The sequence below is a fragment of the Lucilia sericata genome, unplaced genomic scaffold (genome assembly GCF_015586225.1).
Source record: "Lucilia sericata isolate MDLA Ls3-8-SP2 unplaced genomic scaffold, ASM1558622v1 Contig000489F_arrow, whole genome shotgun sequence".
In the NCBI taxonomy this organism is placed as follows: Eukaryota; Metazoa; Arthropoda; class Insecta; order Diptera; family Calliphoridae; genus Lucilia; species Lucilia sericata.
In genome coordinates, this window is record NW_023994503.1 from 257,216 (window position 1) to 270,776 (window position 13,561).

Sequence of the window (13,561 nt, forward strand, 5' to 3'; positions counted from 1 at the left end):
TATCAAACTCAAACAAAAATTTCATCAGCATTTCATCAAAATCGTTTTTTCTTGTTTTAATAAATATTTAAAGTGTTTTATTGATTGTATCGAATAAAGACCAAAAAGTGTTAAAGTAATGCATACTTAGATAAATACATAGATTAAAAAAAATATAAAATTCATAAATTTTTTAAATTAAAACAATAATACTTAAGTATATAAAAATAATAATGCTTATAATTTCAAGCGTAACTTTCAGCCAAATTAGTTATTAACAAGAAATGAGATAAATGTCTTTATTTGTAGCCATTAATAATGGTACTCAAGAAAAGGACCCAAAACAGGACAAAATAGAAACAAAAAGAAATCACAAACATTTAGGGTTTGATAAATGATTTACAAAATATAAGAAAACTCGACCAACCGCAACATTGTCAAAAATGAAGAGAAAATAATATTTTCTTTGTTTCAAGAGTAAGACCTGAAAAATAGCACCAAAAAACACACATAAATAAGTATTATTTAGGCTTGATGACTAAGTAATAAATACAAATTTGTTATGAATTTTATTTTTTTAAACAAGACAAGTTGGTACCCAAATACAACAACCATTAGCCAGACAACACAAAATAATCATTTATTTTTTCACTTTTAGGACGAGTGTAGAGTAAAGTTTAAAAAATTATGTCTAAAAACAGACAACCATTTACTTGCTGTAATACTTTGTCTCTTTAATTTGACTTACGGGACTTGGGTGCTATTTTTTTAAGACAAATAAAATGGAAAAGTTTTGTTACTTTTTTTTTTTGTTTAACTCAGTTTTTTTGTTTATTTTTGTGGCTTTTTTTTCGTAAAAATCAAGATAAATAATAATGGTCAAAATAAACAAAGTTTCTGAGACTTACAGAAGATAATCTTTTATACTTATGTATGCCGCACTTTGTAAGAAATAAAAAACTTTAGAAAACTGTTCTTAACAATTCAATATAAAAATAAGGTTATTTATTATTAACAGTTATGTTCAGAAATTTTCCAATAATAATTTGCATTAAGTGATAATTTATGTACGTATACACATTTGATTTTAAAAATATTTCTTTTTTCTAAATACATAACAAATCATATTTAATAATTTGCAGAAATTAATATCTTTTTTTTTTCGCAATCATGCTAAAGTCATGATCCTTTACAAGGGACAGGAAAAAAAAACGTAAATAGCTAAAAAGCAAATAAGATTTCTTACACTTGAAGTGTAATTGTTAAGAAAATTGAAATCACAACATGAAAACCAATTAAATGTAATATAAAATGTTTATTTTTTTCTTCGTCAGTATTACCATGACTCTTAAGCCTTGTCAACCTACTAGGCTTTTAAATAAGCACCATACAATTGTATGCTTAACAGGACCAATATGAAAGTTATTTTAGGAATTAAAAGATTAGGTGTACTACATTTGGCTTAGGCTACTAAATGGATGAAATCCAAATTGTATCTACAGAACCTTTAAAAAGTAAATAATTGGAAAAATTTCCAAATATTGAGTAAAATTTGTAACACATTTAATACTTATTACGATCATTAAAATAATAAATATTTAATTTTACACTGCAAATAATAAATGGTTCACTTTACGAAAAAAATTTATGAAAATTTCGTGCATAATACGAAATATTGTTTAAATTACGAAACGTTGGCGTGTCATAATGTCCCTGGACGTTATGACACACTGAATTGAGTGGGATTTATCATAATTTCAAAAGGTTAGTTAGTTAGTTAGTTAGTTTGTAGTTAGTTAGTTAGTTAGTTAGTTAGTAGTTAGTTAGTTAGTAGTTAGTTAGTTAGTTAGTAGTTAGTTAGTTAGTTAGTTAGTTAGTTAGTTAGTTAGTTAGTTAGTTAGTTAGTTAGTTAGTTAGTTAGTTAGTTAGTTAGTTAGTTAGTTAGTTAGTTAGTTAGTAGTTAGTTAGTATTAGTTAGTTAGTTAGTTAGTTAGTTAGTTAGTAGTTAGTTAGTTAGTTAGTTAGTAGTTAGTTAGTAGTTAGTTTAGTTAGTTAGTTAGTTAGTTAGTTAGTTAGTTAGTTAGTTAGTTAGTGTTAGTTAGTTAGTTAGTTAGTAGTTAGTTAGTTAGTTAGTTAGTTAGTTAGTTAGTTAGTTAGTTAGTTAGTTAGTTAGTTAGTTAGTTAGTTAGTAGTAGTTAGTTAGTTAGTTAGTTAGTTAGTTAGTTAGTTAGTTAGTTAGTTAGTTAGTTAGTTAGTTAGTAGTTAGTAGTTAGTTAGTTAGTTAGTTAGTTAGTTAGTAGTTAGTTAGTTAGTTAGTTAGTTAGTTAGTTAGTTAGTTAGTTAGTAGTTAGTTAGTTAGTTAGTTAGTTAGTTAGTTAGTTAGTTAGTTAGTTAGTTAGTTAGTTAGTTAGTTAGTTAGTTAGTTAGTTAGTTAGTTAGTTAGTTAGTTAGTTAGTTAGTTAGTAGTTAGTTAGTTAGTAGTTAGTTAGTTAGTTAGTTAGTTAGTTAGTTAGTTAGTTAGTTAGTTAGTTAGTTAGTTAGTAGTTAGTTAGTTAGTTAGTTAGTTAGTTAGTAGTTAGTTAGTTAGTTAGTTAGTTAGTTAGTTAGTTAGTTAGTTAGTTAGTTAGTTAGTTAGTTAGTTAGTTAGTTAGTTAGTTAGTTAGTTAGTTAGTTAGTTAGTTAGTTAGTTAGTTAGTTAGTTAGTTAGTTAGTTAGTTAGTTAGTTAGTTAGTTAGTTAGTTAGTTAGTTAGTTAGTTAGTTAGTTAGTTAGTTAGTTAGTAGTTAGTTAGTTAGTTAGTTAGTTAGTTAGTTAGTTAGTTAGTTAGTAGTTAGTTAGTTAGTTAGTTAGTTAGTTAGTTAGTTAGTTAGTTAGTTAGTTAGTTAGTTAGTTAGTTAGTTAGTTAGTTAGTTAGTTAGTTAGTTAGTTAGTTAGTTAGTTAGTTAGTTAGTTAGTTAGTTAGTTAGTTAGTTAGTAGTTAGTTAGTTAGTTAGTTAGTTAGTTAGTTAGTTAGTTAGTTAGTTAGTTAGTTAGTTAGTTAGTTAGTTAGTTAGTTAGTTAGTTAGTTAGTTAGTTAGTTAGTTAGTTAGTTAGTTAGTTAGTTAGTTAGTTAGTTACTTTTTTTTAATACATATAACATTATTCATTAAACCATCTTTGGTCATTTGGTCACCTTGCAGTCATAACGGTCTTATTCAACAACATTTCAACACCTGGCTTGTAACACAAAAAATAAAAAAGATTTTGCTCTCTTGGGCAATTGTTATTTTTTAATTTTACCCAACAAATTACACTCGTTTAATTTTTCTGTCCCTGGCAATTTTTTTATATTTGCCTCTAACAACTACAAGTACACTTACAAAATGAAATGAGTTTGTGTTATTCGTTATTTTCTTACTTGTTAGACTTTCGTATTTACTTTAGAATCAAAAGTTGTAGTAAGGCACGTTTTTTCAAGTACAAGACTTTAATCTGATTTTGGCAGTAGTAATGCCAATTGAAAAATAGCCGTGTTTTCATCAAATGTATCACAGGGCAATGAGATCGTAATCATACACATATACATACATACAAATACATATGTATATAATATGTCAATGTACTCGTTTTTTATGTTTCCAAATTCATCTATATATGTGTGTATGTGTTAACATGTGTTTGTTTGTGTGTATGTATGGAGAGAAATAATTTTCAACAGTTGTTCATATTCATATATCCGCCGGATGTTGTAACTTGTTGAAGTGTATCACTACATTAGTACATTATATTTTTTATGTTCGTTTATTTTTTGTTGTTATTTTGTTTATTCATTGTTGTTTTTATTTGGACGCCTGTTTTTATTTCTCTCCTTTTGTTATAAATGAAAAGTATAGAAGCAAAAGTAGCTATTTACACGTTTGTAGTTTCTGAAATAAATAAGAAAATTCAGTGTTACCAATCAAGTGCATAACATTACTACAGCAGACATTTCGATTTAGTTTTCTTTGGTAGACCGATTTTCTTTACTTTTAATACCAAACATTTATGCCCAAAAAGACCGAAATTTCGATTCCCTTAAGAAAATTGCAGTTCAGATTTTTGGGTAGCCCTCATAGAACACCAATCATTTTTAATTTTGATATCAGTTGCCTTCGATTTAGTTATAGTAATCGATCTAATGCTAACATTACTTATGTGAATTCATGTACAACTGGAAATTACTCACTTTGCTTTTGTAACACTCACACATGTATTTGTATGCTATCATTGTATGTGGTTTTGTTTTGTTTTTGTAGTTCTTTTACTGTTAATTTTCCTTCACTTCACATTATGTTTTAATGTTGTAATATTTCGGGTAATTTGTTAATGCAGTAAAATTGTTAAACGTAAAAGTAACTGACTTTTTTTCCTTTTTATTGTTGTTGTTTTTTTTTTATTGTTTTTTGTCTGTTCTAAGTTATAAGGCGAAAGGTCAGTGTTATATACTTGAGAAGTAGCGTTTGGTAAACGTTAGATGTACTATTTTGGATAAAATCTTTATTGTAGATCTTATGACAATGCAACTCTTATAATATTTTTAATAATTTTCTCCAGGATACCATAAAAGTTATATTCTTTCGTGTGGAAAGCGACAAGTGCTTTAAGATTCAAATGACGATCAGGATGATGAACTTATCAGAGAAAATTGTTTCAGTTTTGGAACGACTTATCATCACAGTTATCTCGTGAACAAGAAAAACTGTTCGACAGTTTTCGCTTTATCCTCATATTTGATGGCATGTGGGCCCCATTCATCCATTTATCTGGAGTGCTAGTGTCGGCTGTTTGAGAATGAGAAGTGTGCTGGGTTGAATGGTGATTAATGTAATGTATCTCATACAATTAATACCATTTAATTTTCCTTCCTTATCAGGGTATGTTCAGGGTTTTCTGAACATACTATTTCTTAAATTTTAGTAATATTAGTGGGTAATTTTAGTGGGCTTTCGAGACCAAGAGTACTGGTTTCGAAAGTAAAAGTATAAAAATATATTTTTGTATTTTTTATTTGATAATTCTATCGTAAACATTTACTACTTTGGCATAAAATTTAATTAATTTTGTTTTATTTCATTTGTTTGCTGTTGCTATTGTTATTTTAGCTGTTGCTTTTTTTTATTATTACTAACATGCATTAAAAATATAAACAAATTTTCATGAAAAAAAAAAAAAAAAAAAGACACAACAAAAGTACTTACATCTATAAAATAATTTTAACATCACTCAATACAAACGAACATGATGTTATTTTGCCAGCAGAAGTAATAATGAGAAAAAATTGTAATAAAAACGAAGGTCAAGATTAAGAACATGACTTCTACATCTTTGTGGAAACTTGATTTGAATATGAGGCCTACATAAGTACAAAATTTTATCTCTTGAAAAAAAGTGTGGTTGAAGTTTTTTCCATAATAAAATTGAGGTAATTTTTATAAGCATTTTTTTACAACATTATAAAAAATTTAAATTAAGTAAGCGGTTTTATTCGCATTTTTCATTAATGTTTTTAATAATTGTTGGTATTGTTATTTGTAAAATGCTTGAATTAATGTAAATTTCTTAAAGTAATTCCAGGAATAATTTACCATCGCAACAATAAGATTATGTTTAAGAAAGTTGGAATATTAAAAAAGTTTAAGATAAAATGGCAGTAAGTAAGAAAGGAAGTCCAGAAGTAATATGTTTAAGGAATTCGTTTATTAATATAGCGGATGTAGTGCAGAGGAAATTGCACAGATTATACAGGTCAACAAAATTCGAAAAAGTTTTATGTAAATATTTATATATGTACATATATTTCGAAGAGAAGATTGAATTTTTACAGAGATTTTATAAATAAAATCGTCTACCCGCAATTATTGCCAAAAAAACATGGTATTTTTTGAAACATAAGGACACTATATCTCGAAAACTTGGTGCGATTAAAACGAAGTTTTAAGCATTTTACAATTGTTGGCCTGTGTAATTAATATAAAATATATACTTAAAAAGGAATTAATTTTCATTTAAAACACTTTAAAATGGTCAACAAAATGAGAAAAAAGTAAGAAATAACAAGCGTTAAGAAAAATGTCACAAACATTTTTCGTAATTAGAATCTGATTAAATTATTTTTAACAGAATTCAATCTTTTTTAGCAACATTAAAAGAAATATGTTTTAAGCTGCTTAAATAAAGTAAGGTTTCACTTCTTTTTTCTCTTTTAATTCTTACACCTTTGACAATTAAATGATGTTTCCTTTGAATTTCAGAAATTGACTCTATACACGCAAAAAAAGAGAAAAAAGAATCAAATCAATCAGGAGCGATCATCCTTAAAACAAGTACAAAATACTTGATTCAGGAATGAAAAGATAACTTAAACCTTTTTAGGGTTAATTTGATTGTACAATGTAATTATTTTAAACTTAGTTACTTATACATACATACGTATAATTGATTTGAGTTCAAAACTTTATAATAGTCTATAGAATAGTCTATAGCATACTCTGATCTATAGCGCAGTCTAAAGTCTAGCCTATAGTCTAATCTATAGTCTAGTCTATAGTCTAGTCTATAGTGTAGTCTATAGTCTAGTCTATAGTCTAGTCTATAGTCTAGTCTATAGTCTAGTCTATAGTCTAGTCTATAGTCTAGTCTATAGTCTAGTCTATAGTCTAGTCTATAGTCTAGTCTATAGTCTAGTCTATAGTCTAGTCTATAGTCTAGTCTATAGTCTAGTCTATAGTCTAGTCTATAGTCTAGTCTATAGTCTAGTCTATAGTCTAGTCTAGGTCTAGTCTAGTCTAGTCTAGTCTAGTCTAGTCTAGTCTAGTCTAGTCTAGTCTAGTCTATAGTCTAGTCTAGTCTAGTCTAGTCTAGTCTAGTCTATAGTCTAGTCTAGTCTAGTCTAGTCTAGTCTAGTCTATAGTCTAGTCTAGTCTAGTCTAGTCTAGTCTAGTCTAGTCTAGTCTAGTCTAGTCTAGTCTAGTCTAGTCTAGTCTAGTCTAGTCTAGTCTAGTCTAGTCTAGTCTAGTCTAGTCTAGTCTAGTCTAGTCTAGTCTAGTCTAGTCTAGTCTAGTCTAGTCTAGCTAGTCTAGTCTAGTCTAGTCTAGTCTAGTCTAGTCTATAGTCTAGTCTAGTCTAGTCTAGTCTAGTCTATAGTCTAGTCTATAGTCTAGTCTATAGTCTAGTCTATAGTCTAGTCTATAGTCTAGTCTATAGTCTAGTCTATAGTCTAGTCTATAGTCTAGTCTATAGTCTAGTCTATAGTCTAGTCTATAGTCTAGTCTATAGTCTAGTCTATAGTCTAGTCTATAGTCTAGTCTATAGTCTAGTCTATAGTCTAGTCTATAGTCTAGTCTATAGTCTAGTCTATAGTCTAGTCTATAGTCTAGTCTATAGTCTAGTCTATAGTCTAGTCTATAGTCTAGTCTATAGTCTAGTCTATAGTCTAGTCTATAGTCTAGTCTATAGTCTAGTCTATAGTCTAGTCTATAGTCTAGTCTATAGTCTAGTCTAGTCTAGTCTATAGTCTAGTCTATAGTCTAGTCTATAGTCGATAGTAGTCTATAGTCTAGTCTATAGTCTAGTCTATAGTCTAGTCTATAGTCTAGTCTATAGTCTAGTCTATAGTCTAGTCTATAGTCTAGTCTATAGTCTAGTCTATAGTCTAGTCTATAGTCTAGTCTATAGTCTAGTCTATAGTCTAGTCTATAGTCTAGTCTATAGTCTAGTCTATAGTCTAGTCTATAGTCTAGTCTATAGTCTAGTCTATAGTCTAGTCTATAGTCTAGTCTATAGTCTAGTCTATAGTCTAGTCTATAGTCTAGTCTATAGTCTAGTCTATAGTCTAGTCTATAGTCTAGTCTATAGTCTAGTCTATAGTCTAGTCTATAGTCTAGTCTATAGTCTAGTCTATAGTCTAGTCTATAGTCTAGTCTATAGTCTAGTCTATAGTCTAGTCTATAGTCTAGTCTATAGTCTAGTCTATAGTCTAGTCTATAGTTTAGTCTATAGTCTAGTCTATAGTCTAGTCTATAGTCTATAGTCTAGTCTATAGTCTAGTCTATAGTCTAGTCTATAGTCTAGTCTATAGTCTAGTCTATAGTTTAGTCTATAGTCTAGTCTATAGTCTAGTCTATAGTCTAGTCTATAGTCTAGTCTATAGTCTAGTCTATAGTCTAGTCTATAGTTTAATCTATAGTCTAGTCTGTAGTCTAGTCTATAGTCTAGTCTATAGTCTAGTCTATAGTCTAATCTATAGTCTAGTCTATAGTCTAGTCTATAGTCCAGTCTATAGTCTAGTCTATAGTCTAGTCTATAGTCTAGTCTATAGTCTAGTCTATAGTCTAGTCTATAGTCTAGTCTATAGTCTAGTCTAGTCTATAGTCTAGTCTATAGTCTAGTCTAGTCTATAGTCTAGTCTATAGTCTAGTCTATAGTCTAGTCTATAGTCTAGTCTATAGTCTAGTCTATAGTCTAGTCTATAGTCTAGTCTATAGTCTAGTCTATAGTCTAGTCTATAGTCTAGTCTATAGTCTAGTCTATAGTCTAGTCTATAGTCTATATAGTCTATAGTCTATATAGTCTATAGTCTCTAGTCTATAGTCTAGTCTATAGTCTAGTCTATAGTCTAGTCTATAGTCTAGTCTATTCTATAGTCTAGTCTATAGTCTAGTCTATAGTCTAGTCTATAGTCTAGTCTATAGTCTAGTCTAGTCTAGTCTATTGTCTAGTCTATAGTCTAGTCTATAGTCTAGTCTATAGTCTAGTCTATAGTCTAGTCTATAGTCTAGTCTTATAAATGAGAAAATTGTTTCGATAATAACAAAAACATTGATTTATAAACATCAAGGTTTATTTATAAGGATGTATTCCTTTTCGGCAATGATTTGATGATGGGCATGACCGAATGTAACTCTCTTGTTTAGAGTTAACTAGCTATACCCAGTGTGCTTTGCTACCCTAAAAGCAATATAAATAAAAAATCTTCCTAATAATTTTGAAGATTCTAACTGTAATGTTTTCCAGAGATGCATTTTTTCCGAACGTTAATTAAGATTTTAATGAAATCGATGACAAATTAAAAAAAAAATCTAATATTTTCCCAGATATACGAAATTTTGTATTTAATTCATATAGGGGGTGCCAAGATCCCATTGAAAGTCCGCCTGTTATTCTCTAAATGTTCACATTAATGTCAAAGATCTTCATGTAGAATTTGAAGATTCTAGCTCTAATAGTTTCTCAGATATACGAATTTTTCTATTTAATTCATATGGGAACTCACAGCCCCCAGATGAAAGTCCGCCCTTTTTTTTCCAAAATATTCATATGTATAATAAAGTTCTTCTTGCAATATTTGAAGAATCTTGTTCTATTAGTTTCCCAGATAAGCGAAATTTTGTATTTAATTCATATGTGAGGTTCCAAGTACCCCATTGAAAGTCCGCCCGTTATTCTCTGAATGTTCACATGAATGTCAAAGTTCTTCAATTAAAATTTGAAGATTCTAGCTTTAATAGTTTCTCAGATATAATAATTTTCCTATTTAATTTATATGGGGGCTCCAAGCCCCCCATGACGAAAGTCCGCTTTTTTTTCTCCAAAATGTTCAGATGAATATTTAAGTTTTTAGTGCAAAATTTGAAGAATTTAGTTCTATTAGTTTCCCAGATAAACCAATTTTTGTATTTTATTAATATGGGAGGTGCTGCTCCCCTCATGGGTAGTCCGCCAATTTATTTCCCAAAATGTTTACATGGATGCTAAAGTTACTCGTGAAAATTTTTAATATTCTAACTATAATAGTTTCCAAGATAAACGAATTTTTGTATTTAATTTATATGGGAGGTGCCACGCCCCCTAATGCTAATCCGCCCACTTTTTGTCTTAAATAATTATATTGGTACTAAAGTTGCTCCGACAAAATTTGAAGACTCTAACTATTATATTATCTCAGATATACTAATTTAATATTTTCTTAATATGGGCGTGGCACGTCGCCCACATGAAATTTCAACATAAAAAGTAGCCTATAGTTCCTTCCAGACATACAGGAAGAAACTGTGAAAATTTCAGGAAAATCGGTCCAGCCGTTTAGCAGTCTATAAAGCACAAACAAACATACATACATACATACAAACACACTTTCATTTTTATATATATAGATATATGTAGTTTGGAAAAATATAATTGTTTAAATTATTTCCCTTGTGCAAACTTTTGTATTTGGACAATTTTCTGAATTTGGGTCATATTAAATTTGCAAAAATTTCATTTTATCACACCCCAGATAATCAACAGACATTTTTTTAGCATCCAGACAAGTGTAATAAAAGAAAATCAATTGAAAATGGAATTGAAAAAGTTAAAGAATCCATGACACCCTGACAAAATCATGGCCGCAAATTTAATGACAACGTTTATTTAAGCGTAAATGTTTTTCATAGACGTGACAAATATATTTAATTTAAAATCTTTATTTTTATTTTGGAGACTTTGTTTTAGTTCGTAGAAATGTGTCTAAAGCTAAAATATATGTCTTTGGTGTCTTTTGTAAGGCAACACGTGATTCTTGGTATTTTAAAATATTTTGAAAATAAAATAAAATATTTAGGATTTTACAATATGATTATGAGAAAAGATTCTAGACTGCATAACACTGGGTGATTTTTAAAAATTTTTAATTTTAGTTCATTAAATGTAAATAATTTGTTTAAGGAAAGATTTTCAAAGAAAATATTAATTTAATTAATTAAAAAAAAAATTTGTTTTATCTTACTTATTAAGTTAATTGAAGTATTGCATATATATTTTCTTGCTATAGAAAATTTGTAATAAAAAATATAAAGTTAAAATTATTTTAAAATATCCTGTAAACATTTATTTTATAACCAATCATAAAAATCATCCTTGAAATGAACATTGAAGGAAGAAACACTATTTATTATTTTACTATTTCCAAGTACATATTCCCAAAACTAAAAAATATATTACAAAATATAAAAGTGTAAAACTAAAAAAAGAAAAAAATTGTAGTTACGAGCAAATAAATATTATATTTTTGTGTAGGTAGAAAATAGAAACATGAAGAACATCATCGAGTAAAAAATAAATTGTTAATATTTTAATAGCCAAACGAAAAAAAGAAAATATATAGAAATACTAACCATAAAATATGATAGATAGAGAAAAGTATTTAATAGCCAATACTATTTCAAAATAAAATTCCTTTTCATTTTTCATTGCTTCAACAAATTAATATGACAGAAGGATGGCAGGAAACCTGGTAACCGAGTTGTAAACCGAAAAGTGCCACAAACAGAACAACAGCAACAAAAATTTTATGAAAGGTAACAAGTAAGAGTATTGTTTACATCTAAGCCGAATCGTATATACCCAACATAAAATTTTAGTAGTAAATTTAAAACACTTTTCGGATTTGTGTCAATTATGGACCAATTAGATTTTAGTATCACGAATTACTAAGTTTGTAGAGTAATGTTGAATTATATTTACATATCAACTTTAATACATAAAGATGTTAAAGCGATGTTTGAGCCTTACATTAAATTTCAGGAAAAGACCTAATAAAAGGGCGAAGATTCAACAATAAACCAAATTTTAAAATGGATGGGGTTATATTGTTTTTGTCATTTTGTCATTTTTGATATTTCAGCTTGTAAGTGAGTAGAGTCATCTTAAGTCCAAAAACTTTTAAAATTCTCTTATTTAATACTTTATAATGTATAAAATAGTGGAAAAACACTTAAAAATTCGGGATTTTATAATCCCGAAATTCCCCGGGATTTTATTTTTTAAAATCCCGGTTTTTTCGGTACTTTCAAATCTCGAAAATCCCGGGATTATCGGTTTGGCATCCCTAATTCTGGATTTTTATTGAATTCTAAGTCGATCTAGCTATGTCCGCCCATCCGTCTGTCTGTTTTAGGCACGATACGGACTTAACGAAAGAAGCTAGGGAGCTGAAACTTTGCACAGATAAGGTCTATACAGGTGGAGCCTCGGGATGCAGTTTAAACAGTCATAAATATGTTATTTTTCATAACTAACTTTAAAGTATCAGTAGAGCAATTAAATAGAACATGTTCGAGTTTTATATCAAGCGAAATCTTTCTACCGAATTCTATAACGATCGGTTCATAATTCACCATACCCGCCATATAAGGTCCCCTTCCGAAAATGACTTTAAACCTCATATCTGGCTTCAGAATGCCAGTATATCATACTAACATAAATCTCTTTACAAATTTTATTACGATTGGTCAAAAATTGACCCTACTCCTTCAGTAAATGTCTATAGCGGATTTTAAAATGCCGTTATATCACTGAGATATTCGATATTCGAATTTTAAATCATACGAAATCCCTGTACCAAATTTGCTGACGATCGGTCCATAATAGACCCTACCCTCCCTTAAAAAAAAATACTTTAACGCTCATATCTAGCTTAAAAATGCCAGTATAGGAACAATTTTTAACATAAAAGAGTTTTATATTAATAGAAATCTCTCTACCGAATTCTATGAGGACTCATAATTGACCCTACCTCCATATAAAATTCCTTTGAGAAAACTACGCGTTTCAGGTGTACTGCGACGAAATTCAACATAAAAAGGGCTTATAAGCACCGAAATCTTTTTATCAAATTTTGGATTGGTCTATAAAAGACCGATTTGTAGGAATGTAAATTTGTCTACTAAATTTTGTGCGGATCGATGCATACATAATCAGAAAACTACCAGTTCCCAATATAAATATATATATATATATATATATATATATATATATATATATATATATATATATATATATATATATATACTTGTGTAAATGTTTATAAGTCTAGTTCGAGCTGTTACCAACGAAATGACAAAACCATATATCCTAATGGGACCTATAGGAAAAGGAAGCCCTGAACTGTTGCAGTAAAATAAAATTGTGTAAAACACAATGAAGTGGAAAATCAAAAAAGCGAATTTGGTTTGTGCACAGAAGTACATCAGGTAGTAATACAGTTGGGGGATAAAATTATTTGCAATGTTTTAGTAATTTTATATCATCATACATATAGAAATGAGTTCATTAAGAATAGCTTTCTCAGATAATTTAACAATTATCATGTATATATTTCTCTCAGTTTCACAGCTATAAAATAACATATCTTATCTCAACACGTGGTAGCATACATAAATATATACATATATGTATTACTAGCCGTTTCGTAAAATATATAAAATCCTGCTACAAGATTGCGTAAAAAACAAGGTTCAGTAGACTTTTTTTAGATAGAACAAGAGTGAAAACAGGTCAGTTGTTTGACTATTTTTGAATAGACAGTAAAATGTGTGTAAAAAATAAAAATCTTGTAATAACTTCTTTTCAGTTAAAAATAATATATATTCGATAAGTATGTAAGTTTGCGAATCGAAAAGAGACTATATATAAAAAATGTTGTGATTGTGTGCATTTACTATGAAATCCTTGTTGTGAAAATGACGGAAACATTTTAGCAGTTTTTATTGAAAATCAATTTATACTTTTTTAAGCACAAGTTTTAC